The sequence below is a fragment of the Mobula hypostoma genome, chromosome 3 (genome assembly GCF_963921235.1).
Source record: "Mobula hypostoma chromosome 3, sMobHyp1.1, whole genome shotgun sequence".
Classification (NCBI taxonomy): domain Eukaryota; kingdom Metazoa; phylum Chordata; class Chondrichthyes; order Myliobatiformes; family Myliobatidae; genus Mobula; species Mobula hypostoma.
The window spans coordinates 133103523-133118765 of NC_086099.1; the positions used below are offsets into that span (position 1 = coordinate 133103523).

The following is a 15243-nucleotide window of genomic DNA, read 5'->3' on the forward strand; positions in this document are numbered from 1 at the left end:
TGGTCAATGGTTTCCTGCTGCTTCTGGATCATGTACTCCTATCAGCGAATGCTGTCCTTCAGGCAAGCAAACTCTGCTGGGTCAATCGCTAATTCACTCACCCTGTCAGGAAATGTAGAGGAGACTTGACCCAAAAGCAGAGCAGCGGAGATGATTCAGGGATGGACGGTAATTTTAATAATAGACTGCAAAATAACAAGAGATTAGGTGCCACAAAACAAGAGAGAATAGATGCTAAACACCACAGGCAACAAGGTAACTGAAGGCTAGGAGCAACTGTTTGAGGCTAGCTGGTCCAATGGGTGAACAAGGACTATTGATGAGAGCTGGGTTTAAATAGGCTGCAGGTGATGAGTTGGGAATGAGTGGCCGGTGAATCCTGTTAGCAGCTTGGAGACTGAGAGGTGCCTGCCTGTGCGGGCCTGAAGGAGTCCATTGAGTAATCCAGAGTGTCTCCCAGTCAATGAAAATTTCTTTTATTAAACCACATTATGGTCAAGATGGATCCTTTATGAAAAGACACATTTCCTTTGCCACAGGATTCCAGTAATTGGAGATGGGGAAAATTTGTTTCTGTGTCCTTCTCGGGTAACACATGACCCCTGCAGAGTTATGTTTGGGAAAGATAACCTAATGCAAATCAACCTATTTTTTAACAAGAACATGCAACTAAACAATAATGAAGGTAACCAGATGGTCTGTTTTGTTCTCTCGTTCCATTCATTGCACATTAAAGGGAATCAGCATTATCCCGATTTGAATGGAGTGAAAAAACATTACAAGTCCATTCAGTTCTTAAAAATAAAATTCCAGTTTGTGTAAATGTTTAGATTTTAGTCAAATGTTCCCATACACTGTTGCTGTTTGTTTTTAAGTATTAACCATGGTGGAAATGTTTCTGTAAAGAAAGAAACAGCTGCATCATTGCAAGTAACACCAGAGGACAAAAAAAAGATAACTTCAAAAAATCTCATTTAGTGGAATATAAAAATCTTAAAGAAGACAGGATCTGTTAAGTGTCTTTCACAATGTCGATGGACATTCTATCTAGGCTGAGCTGTTGTATTTAACCGAATGCAGGAAGTGAAGAGCTCACAGGAAATTAACTGTTATCCTATTGTTGGGGAAATGACTGGAAAGGATCTCAATCAAGTTGCTTTATACTTCATTTGATGTGAAATGTACTTAAAATTCATCTCACATCAAATAAAGTGTATGATAATTTGATTGGGATCAAATTACACCGCAGCTGGATTAATTGCACCTGCATTGATCTCACTATATTTATAGGGCCCAACAAAGACAATAAAAAGCAGCAGGGAGTCCGTGCTTAATCTATACCATCTAATATTAGCATTGCTGTCGTACCATCTTCCAGGGAGGGAGTCTGAGTTTGCTAAACAAGAAAATTCTTCTCATATTTCTCTGAAGTATGGGTACCTGCATACAACCAACTACTGAACAAGAGACTTCATATAGTGCCAGTCCATTACCAGCCAAAGCCATAACAGCTTCCCAACAAATTCACCATATTACAGAAATTACCAGCTACCTATTTAACCAAACCTATGGGCTCAAAGTGGACTCTTGAACACTGTTTTAATGGTACAGAAAAATGACTAGACCTTTAGCTTGCATATCCTAAGAGATAATCCACCCTTGGAACTGTTACAACAACAACAATATAATACCTTTACCACTTTAAACTGCTTCATTTGAACATTGTGGAACCAAACCTAAATCTAAGGCAATGAGAGAAAAGAGTCGAAAAAGTTTGGTTTTAAATATCAAAAAGATTTAGGGAGACAATTTCAGAGGATCTTGCTTCAGCAATACTTGAACTAAATCTGGAACATCAGCATAGGAAAGCAGGGCTTTGGTACGGGCGGAAGTTCCCACTTGCTTCAAAAAAGCAACAATTATAGCAGTGCTTAAGGAGAATAATGTGAGCAACACACACAAAATGCTGGTGGAACGCAGCAGGCCAGGCAGCATCTATAGGAAGAAGTACAGTTGACATTTTGGGCTGAGACCCTTCATCAGCACTAATGGAAAAAAGAAATAGTAAGAGATTTGAAAGTGGGAGGTGGAGGGGGAGACCCAAAATGATAGGAGAAGACAGGAGGAGGAGGTGATGAAGCTAAGAGCTGGAAAGTTGATTGGCAAAAGGGATACAAGGCTGGAGAAGGGGGTGTATCACAGGACGGAAGGCCTAGGAAGAAAGAAATGGGGAGAGGAGCGCCAGAGGAAGATGGAGAACAGGCAAGGAGTTATTGTGAGAGGAAAAAAAATTAGGGATTGGGTAAGAAGGGGAGGAGGGGCATTAACAAAAGTTAGAGAAATCAGTGTTCATGCCATCAGGTTGAAGGCTACCCAGACGGAATATAAGGTGTTGTTCCTCCAACCTGAGTGTGGCTTCATCTCGACAGTAGAAGAGGTCATGGATTGACATATTGGAATGGGAATGAGACGTAGAATTAAAATGTGTGGCCACTGGGAGATCCTCTTTCCTCTGGCGGACAAAGCGTAGGTGTTCAGCGAAGTGGTCTCCCAATCTGTATCAGGTCTCACCAATACATAGAAGGCCACACCGGGAGCACCGGACCCAGTATATGACACCAGCAGACTCACGAGTGAAGTGTCACCTCACCTGGAAGGACTGTCTGGGGCCCTGAATGGTGATGAGGGAGGAAGTGTAAGGGCAGGTGGAGCACTTGTTCCGCTTACAAGGATAAATACCAGGAGGGAGATCAGTGGGAAGGGATGCAAGGGACGAATGGACAAGGGAGTCGCGTAGGAAGCAATCCCTGTGGAAAGCAGAAGTTGGGGGGGGGAGGGAAAGATGTGCTTGGTGGTGGGATCCCACTGGAGATGGCGGAAGTTATGGAGAATTATATGTTGGACACGGAGGCTGGTGGGGTGGTAGGTGAGGACAAGAGGAACCCTATTCCTAGTGAGGTGGCGGGAGGATGGGGTGAGAGCAGATGTGCGCGAAATGGGAGAGATGCGTTTGAGGGCATCTTTAAAAAAGGAAGACATCTCCTTCATCCTGGAATGAAAAGCCTCATCCTGAGAGCAGATGCGGCGGAGACAGAGCTGCCTTAATGACTATCACCCAGTAGCACTCACATCTACAGTGATGAAATGCTTTGAGAGGTTGGTCATGACCAGATTGAATTCCTGCCTCAGCAAGGACCTGGACCCATTGCAATTTGCCTATCTCCACAATAGGTCAACACAGACACAATCTCAATATCTCACTGGCTCTTCACACTGCCTTAGACCACCTGGCAACATAAACACCCATGTCAGGATGCTGTTCACCGACTATAGCTCAGCATTTAATACCATAATTCCCACAATCCTGATTGAGAAGTTACAGAACCTAGGCCTATGTACCTCCCTCTGCAAATGGATCCTCAACTTCCTAACTGGAACACCACAATCTGTGCAGACTGATGATAATATCTCCTCCTTGTTGACGATCAATACTGTTGCACCTCAGAGATGTGTGCTTAGCCCATTGCTCTACACTCGCTATACGTACGACTGTGTGGCTAGGAAAAGCTCAAATACAATCTATAAGTTTGCTGATGATACAACCATTGTTGGTAGAATCTCAGATGGAGACAAGAAGGCATACAGGAGTGAGCTATGCCAACTAGTGGAGTGGTGTTGCAGCAACAACCTTGCATTCAACATCAGAAAGACGAAAGAGATGATTGTGGACTTCAGGAAGGGTAAGACGAAGGAACACATACCAATCTTCATAGAGGGATCAGAAGTGGAGAGAGTAAGCAGTTTCGAGTTCCTTGGTGTCAAGATCTCTGAGGACCGAACCTGGTCCCAACATATCAATGCAGCTACAAAGAAGGCAAGACAGCATCTATACTTCATTAGGAGTTTGAAGAGATTTGGTATGCCAACAAAAACACTCAAAAACTTCTATAGATGTACCGTGGAGAGCATTCTGACAGGGTGCATCACTGTATGGGATGGGGGTGTGGGGTTGGGGGCTACTGCACAGGACCGAAAGAAACTGCAAACGGGTGTAAATTTAGTCAGCTACATCTTGGGTACTAGCCTACAAAGTACCCAGGACATCTTCAAGGAGCGGTGTCTCAGGAAGGCAACGTCCGTTAGTAAGGAACCCCAGCGCCCAGGGCATGCCCTTTTCTCACTGTTACCATCAGGCAGGAGGTACAGAAGCCTGAAGGCACACACTCAGCGATTCAGGAACAGCTTCTTCCCCTCTACCATCTCTCTAATTCCTAAATGGACATTGATCCCGTGTACACTACGTCACTTTTTTTATTTTATATTATTTCCCTTTCTGCATGATTTTTAATCTGTTCATTATACGTTTACTGTAATTGATTTACTTATTTATCTATTTTTTTTCTCCTATATTATGTATTGCATTGAACTGCTGCTGCTAAGTTAACAAATTTCATGACACATGCCTGTGCATCTCAACATCACATCTCAGACCATGCAGGTCAGATGGCCCAAAGCCTGCCAGGCAGCAGAGTGGCAAAGATTTGATGAGGATGTAGATCTAGTGTTGGAAACAGTGGCCAAAGGTGGTGTGGAGAGAAGATTGCAGTTAATGACAGCAGTGATCATTACTGTGGCAGCAGAAAGATTTGGTACCGAGGAAGAGAAGAGGGCCAAACAGCCATATGTTAAAAACAACAGAGCCACCAAAATGCACAACATCCGGAAAGAGCTCAAGGCGCTCAAGCAACAACATAGATTGGCAAACCATGAGGAAAGGGCACCACTGGAAGAACTGTGTGTGATGCTGAGGAAAAGGTTCATAACCCTGAGAATAGCGGAACATCGGAGGTGCAGGAGAGAAAGAGCACAGGAAAGATCTGCATTTATCAGTGACCATTTCAGTTCACCAAACAGCTGCTGGGTCAGAAGAGAAGTAGAAAGTTGTCCTGCACAAAGGAACAGATGGACCGCCACCTTTGAAGCACCTTCAGTAACTCGGACAGAGAAGTTGAACTGGGAGACTGTGTTGCCCTCAGAACCAACAGAGGCTTTCGACATTCGAGAGCCTCTCTTCAAGGAGGTTCAGCAAGTAGTCAAGAAAGCCAGAGCTGGCTCAGCTCCTGGTCCGAGTGGCACCACCTCCAACATCTACAAACGCTGCCCCCGGCCTCTCCGGCGGCTGTGGAGAATCCTCAAAGTCAACTGGAAGAGAGGCAAATTGCTCAAGCAATGGAAGTATGCAAACAAAGTGTGGATTCCAAAAGGAGAGAACTCTGAGAACATCAGCCAGTTTAGGACAACATCCTTGCTGAGTGTTGAAGGGAAGATCTTCTTCAGCATGGTGGTAAAGCTCGTAACAGAGTACTTCCTGAGGAACAATTACATTGACACTTCCGTCCAGAAGGTTGGCATTCCAAGGGTACCAGGCTGCTTGGAGCACACTGGAGTCATCAAACAGCTCCTGAGAGAGGCCAGGGAGAATAAGGGTGACTTAGTGGTTTTGTGATTGGATTTGGCCAATGCCTATGAATCAATTACCCCACAAGGTTGTTGAAGACGTTCTGAAGAGGCATCACGTTCCTGAAGGAATTAGAGGCCTCCTTATGGACTACTACAAAGAGTTCCAGCTGACAGTCTCAACAGGGCCAATAACATCAGACTGGTGCAGGCTGGAGATTGGTATCATCACAGGCTGCACCACCTCAGTCATCCTTTTTGCTCTGGCAATGAATAATCTGCAGAGCCAGAGTGTCAAGCCCCGAAGTCAAGATCTGGGAACTGCCAACCACCAATACGAGCCTTCATTGATGATCTGACTATCACTACGGAGTCCGTGCCTGGTGCTAGGTGGATTCTTAAGGGGATGGAAAGGTTGATGAGGTGGGCAAGGATGTCCTTTAAGCCTGCAGAATCAAGATCTGTTGTGCAGAAGAAGGGGAGAGTACAGAAGAAATGTTGTTTCTCTATTGAGGACATTCCAATTCCTACCATCACAGAGAGCCCTGTTAAAAGTCTTGGGAAGACGTTTGATGCAACACTCAGAGATAAGGCAGCAATAAGAAACACCTGTGGGGAGTTTGAACAATGGTTGCAAGAGGTTGACAGGACTGGCCTTCCAGAGCGGTTTAAGGCATGGATTTACTAGCACGATATACTACCAAGAATCCATGAGTTTCCATGAGTTCTCCATGAGCTTCTCCATGAGTTTCCAGTTTCCACTGTTGCTGAATTAGAGAGGGTAGTCAGCCAGTTCCTGTGAAGATGTTTGGGTTTACCAAGGACCATCAGCAGCATTGCTCTGTATGGGAATAACTGCAAACTGAGGCTCCCCCTGAAATCCATCAAGGAGGAGTTCAAGGTTTTGCGAGCAAGAGAGGTGCTGCATTTCCGGGAATCTTCAGATCCAATGATTGCCGGAGCAAGAGTTGGCAGTGAGAACTAGCAGAAATTGGAGATCAGAAGCTGCAGTGGAAGAAGCTGAGGTGTGACTGTGTCACAAAGCGCTGGAGAGGACCAGCAGAGCAGTGGCAATGAAACAACAAGGAGCCTGGACCAAATGGGAGCAGGTGATCGAGGGAAAGATCATGTGGAACGATCTCTGGAAGGTGGATCCACACCACATCAAGTTCCTTATCCAGGCTGTTTATAATGCCCTTACTATCCCATCCAACCTGCACTGCTGGGGCTTTGCAGAACGACCAGCTTTCCCCCTCTGTGAGAAAACCGGTCCGCTCGAGCATATACTGTGCTGCTGTCCTAGTGCTCTTGCCGATGACCGATATCGGTGGCGGCATGACCAGGTCCTCGGGACAATTGCTGAGACAATCTGAAGCACGCTTAACATCTGCCGGAAAACAAGTCTGGTCAAGAATACCATCTGCTTCGTCAAAGAGGGGGAAAGACCAACAGAACACCAGAAAGCAACCAGGTTGCTCTTCACTGAACAGGACTGGAAGCTAAAAGCAGACCTGGGAAGACAGCTGCAGTTTCCTCCCCACATCACAGAGACTGCATTGCATTGTGGTCCGACTCATCGAAGCAAGTTCTTATGCTTGAGCTTACCGTACCGTGGGAAGAACGCATGGAGGAGGCCTACGAATGGAAAAGAGCGAAGTATGAAGATCTAATGAACTGCCAAAGAAGAGGCTGCAGAGAAAAGTGTTGTGTTGACCCGTGGAGGTCGGGTGTCATGGTGTTGCAGGCCAGTCTCTCTGCAAAGTGTTCACTGCACTTGGAATCATGGCAGAAAGAAGAAGGAGAGCCATTTTTATCACGATAGATGCAGCAGAGAAAGCGTCAAGATGGCTCTAGATAAAGAGGGCAGATCTGTGGGTTGCTGCTAGGGCACAGGCCGGGGTCTGATCCACCCTGTTCGGGTCTTCTGGGCGAGGGTGTATGATGTTGGAAGACCTAAAACACCTGACGACCCAGGTAACATCACTGATGATGTGGCCTAGCTCAGCATCATGCAGATGTTTCTGTAAGAAGAATAATAAGAAGAATTGTGATTCTGATTCTGATTCTGGTAAAGTACTTCATTAAAAGGAAAGGGTTGATGATGTTAGAGTCCTCTGCCACTGGTACTGAAACATTATTTTAGAGTAGGTACTTAAATTGCTACGGGTGCTGAGGAAGAGGATTTCTTGCAATGTATGCAGGATGGTTTTTTGAACCAACATGTCGAGGAACCAACTAGAGAGCAGGCTATTCTAGACTGGGTATTGAGCAATGAGGAAGGGTTAATTAGCAATCTTGTCATGAGAGGTCCCTTGGGTAAGAGTGACCATAATATGGTGGAATTCTTTATTAAGATGGAGAGTGACATAGCTAATGCAGAAACAAAGGTTCTGAACTTAAAGAAGGGTAACTTTGAAGGTATGAGACGTGAATTAGCTAAGATAGACTAGCAAATGACACTTAAAGGGTTGAAGGTGGATATGCAATGGCAAGCATTTAAAGATCGCATGGATGAACTACAACAATTGTTCATCCCAGTTTGGCAAAAGAATAAATCAAGGAAGGTAGTGCACCCGTGGCTGACAAGGGAAATTAGGGATAGTATCAATTCCAAAGAAGAAGCATACAGATTAGCCAGAGAAAGTGGCTCACCTGAGGACTGGGAGAAATTCAGAGTCCAGCAGAGGAGGACAAAGGGCTTAATTTGGATGGGGAAAAAAGATTATGAGAGAAAACTGGCAGGGAACATAAAAACTGACTGTAAAAGCTTTTATAGATATGTGAAAAGAAAAAGATTGGTTAAGACAAATGTAGGTCCCCTACAGACAGAAACAGGTGAATTGATTATGGGAAGCAAAGACATGGCAGACCAATTGAATAACTACTTTGGTTCTGTCTTCACTAAGGAGGACATAAATAATCTTCAGGAAATAGTAGGGGACAGAGGGTACAGTGAGATGGAGGAACTGAGGGAAGTACATGTTAGTAGGGAAGTGGCGTTAGGTAAATTGAAGGGATTAAAGGCGGATAAATCCCCAGGGCCAGATGGTCTACATCCCAGAGTGCTTAAGGAAGTAGCCCAAGAAATAGTGGATGCATTAGTGATAATTTTTCAAAACTCTTTAGATTCTGGACTAGTTCCTGAGGATTGGAGGGTGGCTAATGTAACCCCACTTTTTTAAAAAAGAGGGAGAGAGAAACCGGGGAATTATAGACCGGTTAGCCTGACATCGGTGGTGGGGAAAATGCTAGAGTCAGTTATCAAAGATGTGATAACAGCACATTTGGAAAGCAGTGAAATCATCAGACAAAGTCAGCATGGATTTGTGAAAGGAAAATCATGTCTGACAAATCTCACAGAATTTTTTGAGGATGTAACTAGTAGAGTGGATAGGGGAGAACCAGTGGATGTGGTATATTTGGATTTTCAAAAGGCTTTTGACAAGGTCCCACACAGGAGATTAGTGTGCAAATTTAAAGCACACGGTATTGTGGGTAAAGTATTGATGTGGATAGAGAATTGGTTGGCAGACAGGAAGTAAAGCGTGGGAATAAACGGGACCTTTTCAGAATGGCAGGCAGTGACTAGTGGGGTACCGCAAGGCTCAGTGCTGGGACCCCAGTTGTTTACAATATATATTAATGATTTAGATGAGGGAATTAAATGCAGCATTTCCGAGTTTGCAGATGACATGAAGCTGGGCGGCAGTGTTAGCTGTGAGGAGGATGGTAAGAGGATGCAGGCTGACTTGGATAGGTTAGGTGAGTGGGCAAATTCATGGCAGATGCAATTTAATGGTGATAAATGTGAGGTTATCCACTTTGGTGGCAAGAACAGAAAAACAGATTATTATCTGAATGGTGGCTGATTAGGAAAAGGGGAGGTGCAACGAGACCTGGGTGTCATTATACACTAGTCATTGAAAGTGGGCATGCAGGTACAGCAGGTGGTGAAAAAGGCGAATGGTATGCTGGCATTCATAGCAAGAGGATTCGAGTACAGGAGCAGGGAGGTACTACTGCAGTTGTACAAGGCCTTGGTGAGACCACACCTGGAGTATTGTGTGCAGTTTTGGTCCCCTAATCTGAAGAAAGACATCCTTGCCATAGTGGGAGTACAAAGAAGGTTCACCAGATTGATTCCTGGGATGGCAGGACTTTCATATGATGAAAGACTGGATCGACTAGGCTTATACTCGTTGGAATTTAGAAGATTGAGGGGGGATCTTATTGAAACATATAAAATCCTAAAGGGATTGGACAGGCTAGATGCAGGAAGATTGTTCCCGATGTTGGGGAAGTCCAGAACGAGGGGTCACAGTTTGAGGATAAAGGGGAAGCCTTTTAGGACCGAGATTAGGAAAAACTTCTTCACACAGAGAGTGGTGAATCTGTGGAATTCTCTGCCACAAGAAACAGTTGAGGCCAGTTCATTGGCTATATTTAAGAGGGAATTAGATATGGCCCTTGTGGCTAAAGGGATCGGGGGTATGGAGGGAAGGTTGGTACAGGGTTCTGAGTTGGATGATCAGCCATGATCATAATAAATGGCGGTGCAGGCTCGAAGGGCCGAATGGCCTACTCCTGCACCTATTTTCTATGTTTCTATGTTTCTAAAAGCCACAACTTGCATTTGCAACATTTGTTTCAAAAATAACTTTATACTGCCAAACATGAACATTCGGTGCATAAGATAAATAAAACTAGCTCTTATTTAGATCAGTAACACAAAACACAAGCACTCAAACATAATCCTGAAATCAATGTGGATATTATTTGCATTCCTTTTGCTCCTCTTTGCAGGAATTAATCTTAAAAAGAATAATACAGATCAGTGGACAAAGTAATAATTATAGAAATTGCAGTATATCCGCAACGTCTGACAAATATATATAGAAACACATTTCAGCTTTTACTTTATTGGTTGCTATCTCTTTCTTTTGAGACTTTTCATTTTTGATACTAGTTCTTAAACCAGCAGTGATGGAGAACCTTTATTTTCAGCTCACTCAGTTCTGCCCTTGAACTCTGGGAAGTACATGAAACAGTGGCAAGGATGAAATGGACTCCCTTTTAGACTGTCTTAGATTAATCACTCGAGAATCTCAAAAGTGGAGCCAAACCGTACCACTTTCCAGCACAGCAAGTTAGTACATCAACATGCTGTAAAGCCAAGTCACGCAACCCGTCATTGATATTTTTAAACTCTGATATAGCAAAAAAAAATGCAATAGTAGCTTCCATTTAGTTGTAAATTTGTATAACTTAACAACGACATTCATAGATTTATACTGGGCAATGTAAATTACAGAATGCAATGCATTAAATGCCTTAAAATAAATTATAGCTCATTTTGCACTTTCAGAATTTAATATGTATTAACAGAATAATTCTATATAAAATGCATATGTAAGTGTAAGAAATATCTTCTTGTGACCTGATTCTCAACAGAAATTTTCAAAACATGTCATTCCCCATTCTCTGAATGGTAAATGAAACCAGACAATAACATCATGACACCTCAGGCTCCCTGGAGCTAGGACTTGCCCAATCTCTAGACACAAGCAGGGTGTGAAAGCCTGAGAGTTAGCAGACCAAAGAACAGATGGTTTCTAATCACCACATGCAGCTTAGACACACAGAGACATACATCAGTGTCTCCTCAGAATCAGCATGACCTTCCCTGTCCCTAAATCCCTGCAGTGGAATGAGTTACAGGGTAATCTCTTGAGCTTTTAAATATCATTCATCTACTCTGTGGTTTACGTTTGAAATGCATAGGAGAATGGACTATGATACTGAGATAATTCAGTTTAAGTACTTGATAAAATAATTCACATCACCTTAAGTAGACAGATACTCTAAGTAGTGCTTCTCCTCGAGATTGGTCACAAATTGGTCATGTAAAATGCTTGGAAGGAAAATTATTTCCATGTTAGAATACCTTCATTGTGTGAACTATATGGTAGTCTCTGATCATATTCATGAGGTGGAAGAGCATGCTTCCAAACTGTGAGGGTCACCTTGGAGCCCTGCCTGATCTATGCAAAATGATAGCATCTTGTGGAAAGTTGTCCCAGATATTTTGCAAAGTTACTATTATTTATTGTCAATTGTCCTAGAATCGTGAACTCTTCTACACTTTTCATAACTTTAGCTTGTATTTATGATGCCTTCTCAGGAAGGATGTCAAATTTTTTGGAGTGGGGACTGAACATTTTGTGCCAAAACAAATTACTCCACAGAAACCTAACCCAGTGAAAGGAAAATTCAAAGGCTGCAGGAGGCAGTAATCATGGAAGGCCATGCACAAAACAAAAATAGCACCATATTTACATAAACATGGAAACTGCCTTCAAATCTTCAAAAGTTCACATTCTCCCACTCATAAAAAACTAGACCCCTGAGACACTCCGAAGGCCTAAACTGAGAAGCTCTTAAAGCATAAGAAATCCAAGGTTCAAAATTTAATACTTCATTTTGTTTCCCTTGCTTTTCTCGGTTCCATAACTTTTTTGAAATCTTTAATGATCATCTTAATCATCATGATAATTACCTTCATCATGGCTCCCCAATTTTTTCCTAACTTCCTCCTCTAATGATATTTGAACATTCAGATGATTTTGTCTCAACTAGTGATAAAGTTAACCAGAAGTAAAACAAGACATTTTAATTTTGTTCCCAGGTATAACACATATACTGTATCTTTCTGTGTAAAAATTGCAATTGACTGAAGAAAAACATGATTTGAAGCCTGAATTATAATTGTCATACCTTAAAGAAGCAGGAAGTACATAAAAAATGCAGGACGTCACCAAACAAATTGTATATCTGGTAAATACCATTCACTGATGTTTGAAATAGTAGACAGATGTTAGCTGAATATTGCCATTGTGGATAAGGCACTGTGGGAGATCCTCCGAGAAGATATTCAGACTTCAAAGCTATTGTTTTCTTCTGCTGCCACAAACTGTTTTGTGACCACTGATTCCACTTTGCTACTTAGTAAATGGCTGATACTCTAGCATATGGTTTGCAAACTTGTGCCTTGAATTTGGATTTCTCTTATTTTGCTGAGAGTAGCCATTGATATTTTTTTTCCTGAATGCCAAACTAGCTAAATTATTAAATCAAACGTGTTAAATTGGAATATCATCACTTTAAAAGTTATAACTGAGGTTGCTCCCATATAAAAGTGTTAAAATATAAGCTGCCTATTCACAGATGGTAGCTGCTGTTGGAGCCTCCAGTTACTGTTTCCATTTGTGTAGTGCCTGTTGGATGCATGAAGCATGTCAATGCACTTTAGAGAGTATGTTGCTGGAAGATACCCAGGCTGCTATAAAGATGAGGTGGTGTGAACCATGATGTTGTTGTGCAGGGGTGAGATCAGAATTGGAACAGGAGCGACCACAAAAAAGGAGGGAGGGAATTGAGAAGGTAAATTTGGGGAGGAGAAAATCAGGGAGGAGTAATTTGAGGAGAAATTGGAGTGCAGAGAAGGCTTAAGGGGTAAAATGGAGGCAATGGAGCCCCTCATGTTATGGGTTTGCCCAATAGGCATGACTAGGTCATTAATGCCACAAACATCTGAGCCTACGGATGTAGCAGCAAGGGCAGATAGACGGTGATCTTTCTCAGTACTCTAACAATTGTAAATCACTATGGGAGAGTCCTGCATCGAGGTGAATTAAGCCTGTTCAATTTCCTGGTGGGCAGGATGTCCTGAAGTGGGTGAAAGTACCTCAATACATGACCAGCATCTGTTTTATGTGTAATTTATGCATAAAATACCGAAGCTAATAATTCTTCAATCCATTTTCTAGGTTTTAGTGTCATATTTGACTCTGGACAACTTATCAATGCCATCCTTAAGATTGTCCTGATAACACCTGAATTTAGCTCTCCCACTATTTATCTGCTATTGAAGTTTCTTCCCCCTTCTTCTGCCCTTACCCCTCACACCTTCCCCACCCCATGTCTTTGTTTTCTCCAGAGATAGCATCCTTATTGGGTACTTCTATAAATCTGACAGAATCCAGAAATATTGCCTGTGTTTTAGCTTGAGTAATCCTGCTTCATCTATAATTCTATTACTTTCTACCTTTATATTGTCTTCTATCCTGAAGTCCCTGACTTAAATTCTTCAGCCTTGTTTATAAAGCTCTCCATGGCCTTGACTTGCCCACCTATATTGTCCTCCAACCACACATTTCTATGAAGTAGACACAGTCTTATTTTTTCTGTTTCCTGGAGCATTTGCTGAATGATCTACTCCATTATCAATGACCATGGTCTTCCCATGGTTCCAACTGTTGGAACTGTCCCCCTATATTCCAGCTCTACATTCCTACTTGTCTGCTAAATTTCCTTCAGAACTCTTCTAATAAATTGTCTCTTTCTGTCTTAATATCCCATTCAGTAAATTGCTGTCAGATTTTGTTTGACTACATTCCATAATGTTACTGTTGGTGTTGTTAAGAAGAGCAAATTCTACAGTGAAAGAGGGTACTGAGAAATTGTATCCTTAGGAATTAGTTCAATTTGTATTTTTATACTTTCAGCTGCATCTATTTTTATCCATAGATTAAAGTTGTTTTTACCTTATTGTCCCTTAATTCTGTGCCTGATTAATAGTTTACAGTAAAGGTGCATAGTGATTGTGCGCATGTTGTCATTATGCTGTGATATGCACACTTGTTATCACTTGGAAGTTAATTGAAATAGGTGGATAGCTCGTCATTTCAGATTCCTTCTGGCTACTCAGACAGTTAATGATTGTCACAGGAATCTGCGATTGCATCAGGATAAAAGTAAACAGTTCTACAAGAAGTTAGTTTTGTTTTATTTGATTTTGCACTCCAATGTCTTGAAATGAATGAACACTTAATTCTATGGACAATGCTGACCTCTGCAAGCCAGTTAACAAAATGTGATCCAATTCTGCAGAATCCCCCACTGAGAAAGGAAAATTGTAAAATCTATCCAATTGTATAGAGATCACAACCTGGTTCTTAGATTTGACTGTTGAAAGTATAAAGTAATGGTTTAAACTTGGCCAAATGACACGTTTCCACAAATGTTTTCCACAATTTTTTATTATTTTGAAAGACTGTAAAACTGCTATCAGTCAAAAAAAATTCTGAGCTGAAATAAGTTTTGGAGTCTGGGCCAGTTAACTCAGCCAATTTCAACAGTTTGGAGGGAGGAGTAATGAAGAACCTTCCTGCCAGTGAAGTTGTGCAGTAGTCTGCAGACTCAAAATTCAAAGTTCAAAGTAAGTTTATTATCAAAGTACATATATGGCACCATATAGAACCCTGAGATTCATTTTCTTGTGAGCATATTTATTAAATCCAATAACCATAATAGAATCAATGAAAGACCTCACCAACAGGGCAGGCAACCAGAGAAAACATAATAAATAATTAAATAAGCAATAAATATCAAGAAAATGAGATGAAGAGTCCTTGAAAGTGAGTGCAGAGTTTGTGGGAACAGTTTCAGTGACGGGGTAAGTGAAGTTATCACCTCTGGTTCAGAGCTTGATGGTTGGGGAGTAATAACTGTTCTGAACCTAGTGGTATGTGTCCTGAGGCTGTTATATCTTCTTCCTGATGGCAGCACTATGACATGAATGGTAGTGGTGAGGGGTGTCCCTAATGATGGATGCTGCTTTCCTGCAACACCCTCCATATAGGTGTGCTCAGTGATAGCGAGGACTTAACCTGGGATGGACTGGGCAGTATCCACTACTTTTTGTAGGATTTTCCGTTCAAAGGCATT

The 15243-nt window shown here is 42.3% G+C and overlaps 1 pseudogene; it reads left to right on the plus strand.

Moving 5' to 3' along the window:
- The first annotated feature begins 4609 nt into the window (after positions 1 to 4609).
- LOC134343743 (uncharacterized) overlaps positions 4610 to 15243 on the plus strand; it is a 49981-nt pseudogene continuing 39347 nt past the window's right edge.